Below are 6,670 nucleotides of genomic sequence, written 5' to 3'. Positions count from 1 at the left end.
GTTTCAACACTGCATAATGCACCAGGAGGCAAGAAGTTGTCCTTGCAAGGGGAAGGCCTGGGATCAGGTCATGCTTGTTATTTAAATCAGGGGTTATGAAGTCTGGTAATCTAAAAACAATATTTTGATCAAAGTCAGTTGATCCCTTTTGGTGACAAGGGCTGGCTGGCTGGTGCCACTGCTATTGTCCTAGCATGTAGTTTTAGAAAACAAAGACAGGGCAGATTGCTACCTGGCACCGAAGAGTAAGTGACTACGGGGGATCTTGACAATGGAGAGAAGATGGGCAGAGCAGAAAAGTACACCATTTTTCTTACCAAGTTCCCCTCTACAGGCAGCTGTTGATTATCTTAGACTTCTATGACTAGAATTCTGCAAGGAATAACCACAGGCAAAAATTGTTCCAGGAATATAGAACAGAAAATGGGACTGTGACAAGTTAGAGAGATCAGGTAGGGTTTCTTGAAGCAGGTAGTATCTGACCTTGAGATCTGGGTGGAGTTGACTACAGGGAATAAAACGGACATTTCATCCCAAATAAGAAGTGCAGGAAAAGCAAAGCCACAGGAATGATGCTTTCACAGGAAACTAAGGAGGGTGGTGTGACAGAAACAAAGAATGTTGGACAAGTAGCTTACTAAATGCATGTTACAGCTAACTGGAAAGAGATAGGAAAGAGGAGACAGAGAAAAAGAGGTAGGAGAATGTCTAATAATATACTTCTGTGTTGAAGATGTATATTTTAAGGTTTATTTTGGTGTGTGTGTGTGTGTGTGTGTGTGTGTGTGTGTGTGTGTGTGTGTGTGTGTGTGTGTGTGTGTGTGTGTGTGAAGAAGGCATGGAGATGGCATTGGGGGAAGTTGTAAGCTGCCCAACATGAGTGCTTGGAATTGATCTCTGGTATTTTGAAAGAATAAGTACTCTCCACTGTTGAAGCATCTTTACAGCTCCTTGAAATTGAACTATTAAATTATAAGAAGAATATTAGAATTATAGCTGTGGCAAGTAGAGGCAGCTCAGTAGGTAAAGTACTTGCTGCCAGCATATAAGAGGGCTCAAACACTCCCATCCACATAAAATCCCAGGTTCTTCGGCACAATCCTGGAATCCCAGAGCTGGGAAGGGATAGCCTAAAAGGTACCTGGTGCTTGCTGGCCAGTCAGCCTGGTCAAATTGGTGAACTCCTGGTTCTGGGGCAGATCTTGCCTCAAAAATAAGGTGGAGAGGAGTTTAGGGGAATGGACCATCTGTGAAGATCAGTGGTTGCTCTTCCAGAGGACATAGGTTCAATTCCCAGCATCCACATGGAAATTCAGTTAACCATAACTCCAGTCCCAACAGATCTGACACACTCTTCTAGCCTCCAGGAGTACTGCAAACACATGATGCACAAGCATACACATGAGAAAAACAACCATAGGAATAAAATAAAGTTTTAAAAAGTGAGGTGAAGAGAGGTTAATGAAGATACCTATTGTCAGCTTCTCAGCTCCACATGGGTGTGTACTGAAGTGTCTGATGACACTTCGTTTGTGAGAGTGATTCTCTCTGTGATGTGAACATTTCCTCCATAGCTAGCTTCAAACCATCACCTCCTTAAAGTTTTGAAGAACCATTGCTCACATCTAAACACTGAGGCAGCTCTTGGTCGCCTGCTCGGCAATAGGTTCCTTCTTCATTTCCCAGACTACTCATAAGTCCCTGTTCTCTGGCCTTTGTAAGTGAGGATTTTGTGTTTCATAATAGGACTGAAGCCATGAGAATAGCTTGGCAAAAAAAAAAAACCAAACAAACAAATGTTAAATAACTTTGTGTATTTTATCATTTCATGGGTTGGTGCTTGGCTTCCATCACCCATAAAGCCAAGTATTCTAGCAGTGTAATGTTATAAGCAAACACACAAATGTCTGACTCTTGGGAATCACTTTTGTTTACTCTCTATAAGAGTATGCAAATTCCCAAGCACTCTACTCCAGTTCATATATATATATATGTGTGTGTGTGTGTGTGTGTGTGTGTGTGTGTGTGTGTGTGTGTGTGTGTGTGTGTGTGTGTGTAACCATCACACTGGATGATTAGGACAACATTCTGAATGTTATCATCAAACTAGATGTTGGCTGAAAGTCATGGATATCAATCCCTTGCAGATTCTAAATTCTCTAGCTGTAAGGCTTGGCATCTCCACTCAACATCTTTGGAATTCTATTTATGGTTGTGAGCCTAGCCTTTAACAGCTGAGCTATCCCTCCAGCCCGACATTTGCAATTCTAAAGAATCCAGCTACCCCCTTACCTCTGACTCTGTTGCCATAGGTTGGCTAAAATGGATGGATGTATCCATTCTGGCAACATCAACTTCTAACCCATGTTTCTCACACAGGGTCATCAAAACTTTTCTCCTGACCACACCTTTCCCACAAAGCCTCTCTATTCCTAGCTCACGACCACCTCCTTGACTCACTGCCCCCTGGTCCTCAATCAAGTTCTAACAGTTCACATATCTGCATCTATAATTGAGTCTATTTATATGGTGTCATTTTCCCATTTGTGTTCTCATGCACATAATAGCTGCTTCTATCCTCAAGTCTCTGAGAACAGCAGTTGTGACTTTTCTCACTCTTTCCCTGCTCTGAGCCAGGTGTGGAACCTGCATAAGTCACCTCAGAAAGGCAACACTCACGGATCCCAGCCTGACTCTTCTGGGGTCTGGTCTTTCCTGTTCCTCTCCAAGTCACTCCTTGATTGACCACCCACTCTCTATGCTGCAACCTTTCCTTGTTTGCAAGGTGCCATCAGAAAAGTCAGTACTTTGTGTGTTGTAGAGACAAGTGCAGCCTTGTTCAGCATGCAAAGCCCAACAGTACTAAGAGACCACAGATGGTCCTGCCTCACTTATCAGGTTCACTTATCAGGTATGTGTTTTTAGTTAGAATATTTTGCCTTTTGAAAGTGATTTCTTGCTCAAAGGGGGACAGTGCTGCCAAACACCTGAGGCACTTGTAAGATTTGCTGAAGTAATTCGCAGGAAAAATAAGAAATAAAAATATAATAGTGTCATGCCCAGAGCAAGGCTGTTCACATACAGCTTAGGAGAGTTACCTAAACTCTGACTCGTGGCTTCCTCATGGACAATCTATGAACGATGGAAACAGGGTACCCACTGTATAGGACATTTGTGACAACAAAGAGAAAGTGATCTATATGTAGGAATGTAGAAATTCTTGGCCCATGGATATATCTCCTCCCTTCTCTTGTCCTTCCTTTGGGCAGAAATCCCGAGGTCATGAGAATGTCCCTTGCTCTGGGTGCCTTCACTTTGTCCACCATCCTCTCTGCTCCTGTTCCCTTGGGATTTCTTCCCCTTTTGCCTTCTCCTGATAATGATCTATTCACTCCATTGACAATAACAGTGGAGTATGGACCACCACTCACCTTCCTTAAAGCAGGATGATGGGAAAGATCCTGAGCTGACACGTCTGTGGATATAAACACACAGAATGATGGCCACTTCTACATTAGCTCATTACAGTTGTTGAAATTACTGTTTATGGGACATGTCAAATTATATAGAAACAGCCATAATCTCGATGCTTACAATTCCACAAACATGAAACCAACAATCAAGCAAGCAAGCAAGCAAGCAAACACAAAAAACCAAGATACCCTACTTTACATGAGACCATTTGGTGAAAATTCAATCTGAAATAGAAAAAATCTTGAAGTTCACTGGCCAGCCATTCTATCCAATTAGTGATCTCTGGGTTCAATAAGAGACTCTGCCTCAAAAAGTAAAGTGGAGGCCCATTAGCTCCTCCTTGTTCATGTCAGCTGTCTCTGTGGGTTTCTGTAGCCTACTGGGAATCCAGCATTGGACCGACTCAGACCCCCTGAACATGGGTCTCAGTTAGAAGGCCTGGGCAGTCTAAGGAGCCTCTGACAGTGAAACCAGGATGTATCCCTGGTGCACAAAAGGACTTTGGGAGCACAGTTCCCATGGATGGACACTCCCTTAACCTAGAGGCAGGATGGAGGGCCTAGTCCCTACTCCACATGACTAGACAGATTTAGATGACCCCTCTTGGAAGGCATCACCCTACATGTGGAGTGGGGGTGTGTGTGGAATGAGAGGGTTTTCAGGAGGGGGAATGGGAGGGTGGGAGAGAGGGAGGGGTGGAGGGAGAGAGACCTGGGATCAATATGAATTCGTGTACAAAAACAATTGTAAAGTGGAAAGTGATAAGTGGATACTCAAGGGTAACCTGGCAATCTTTGGCTTTCATATACAAGTATACTCTCCTTCCACAAACATCAGTGCACCTGCACTCAGAAATGCACACACAAATACACATATACAATGCTGTATAATAATTGTTATAAAAGACAAATTTTCCAGCCTTTTCAGATTCTCAACCCAAACGCCAAATAGAATCACCTGGGAAATTTTTTTTTTAATTTAACAAAATATATCATCTACTTCAGTTCAATTATATCTGCATTTCTGGGCATTCATATTTTTACACACTCCTCACAGGATTCTAAGGTGAAATCTGAGTTCAGAGTCACTCAATGGTAGCCGCAAATATCTCCTGTTATGTAGAAACGAAGAGTCTAGCTTTACCTGGAGCCATGCCCTCAATATTTCTGCCAAAGTATTCCTTAATTACCAAGTGCATCCTACTCTCTCACTCCTGAGCCTCACAAAGGCCTTCTACCTAGAATTTTCAGTCTTTTTTTTTTTTCCTCCATCCAATTCTAGTTCATCCCCAAGGCTCAGTTCAAGGAAAACTCAAAATAATAACTTTTGCTAAGATAACTATGTTTGCTGTGCTATTTTATGTAAATAAGAGAATTGTTGGGTGATAATGTAGTAGTTAATTGTCTTCATAGTTCCATTTTACTCAATGTCCTGCTAGAAGCAGGGGTTTTCAGTGTGGTACCCACAACAAAAGCAGAAGCATTAGTAGGGAACTTATCAGTGATGCAAGTTCTTCATATACACTGAACAAGATACTCAAGGGGTGTGGCTAGCATTTCAGGGTCTGAATAAGTTCTTAGGGTGATTCCAGCAAACATTAAAGTTTGGGTGTTCCTGTGATAGTCTGCCTTCCTTGATGAAAAAAGTGCCAGGTCTTCCCCCCTCCCCCTACCCCCACTGCTGCATGCCAGAGTCCACTTCAGGACTCTATGAGGAATATGTACTCTATAAATATTTATTGGATGAATGACAGCATGGTCAAAGAATCTTACCTGGAAAGGGGTACATGGGTCTTAGGTAGGCTGTGGGAAGGCAGGAAAGGAGTATGTGGGGCTTAGATGGGCTGGCAGAAGGAGATCTTAGGGGATATTAAGGAGAGCTAGGGCTAAAGAGAAGCAAAGGTATTGGTACTGGTCAGAAACATAGAATGTCTAGAGGAACAAAAGAACTGTGGCATTCTCCTGAAGACACACTAAGAAGAAGGAGCCAAAGATGTGTGTGTGTGTGGGGGGTGTACAAAGGTGTATATGACAGCATACTTGAAAGAAAAACAGCATAGATAACTACAGAGGCTGAGATTTGAATGAGAGTGGCCCCTATAGGCTCATGTGTTTGAATGCTTGGTCCCCAGTTTGTGGAGCTGTTTGGGAAGTATTAAGAGGTGTGGCTGTTTTGGAAAAGATATGTCTGGAGGTGAGCTTTGAAGTTTCAATGGCCCATGCCATTCCCAGTAGGCTCTCTGCTTCTTGCTTTTGGGTCAGATGTATGCTCTCGGCTACTGCTTCAGTGCCTGCCTGCCTTCTGCCATGCTCCCTGACATAATGGTCATGGACCCCAATCCTCTGGAACTGGGAGCCCCAAATTAAACCTCTCCTTTTATAAGTTGCCTTTGTTGTGGTGTTTTATCACTGCAATAGAAATAACTAAGAGAGAAGACTCATGAAGGAAAGTGGATACCAGTCTTAATGAGGTTGTGGCTTATAGTGTTGTCTGGTAGGTAGGCTTAGATCTATTTAATTTCTAGTCAGGAAGACTATTTATTTTCTGATTGTGGTGACCATTTCATTCTGAAATGTGAAGAATTAATTCAGTAAGTGTGTGTGTGTGTGTGTGTGTGTGTGTGTGTGTGTGTCCACTTCATATATGTGTAAGTCAGAAGACAACTTTCACCTTTACATAGATTTCTGAGATCACACACAGGTCATCAGGCTTAGCAGCAGGCATCCTTACCCACTGAATCATCTCTCCAGCTCCCAAATGGAGAAGGGTTTATAATAGACAAGCAACAAATAAAACTTCATATATTTTATCCTAGTAATAGTACATAGATTCTGGTCTCGATTCTTGGAAGTGTATAACCCAGATCCGGTAACAGTTCTTATCTTCCTAAGTGTCTGCATGAGATTGTACTCTCCTCAGCCTGCCACCTCAGTGCCCTCCGTCCAATCTTTTACCTACTCCATGTCTGATAGTATTCTAGAAACTTGGTTTTACACCCTCCTATTCTTATACCAAAGTCCCTTATTTCTGAAGCCAGATTTGTTTGATGATTCCTGTCAAGGGAGAAACATTTGTTGCTACCTGTAATGGAGGAGTCCTGCTTTTCTAGAAACAGCAGTGTCAGGATATCAATCCACTTCATGGTTCAAGGTCACCAAGAGAGGCAAGACTCACACAGGCAGTGGATGGATCAATG

This window comes from Phodopus roborovskii, unplaced genomic scaffold, assembly GCF_943737965.1.
Source record: "Phodopus roborovskii unplaced genomic scaffold, PHOROB, whole genome shotgun sequence".
Taxonomy (NCBI): domain Eukaryota; kingdom Metazoa; phylum Chordata; class Mammalia; order Rodentia; family Cricetidae; genus Phodopus; species Phodopus roborovskii.
This window is presented reverse-complemented; position numbering follows the sequence as displayed.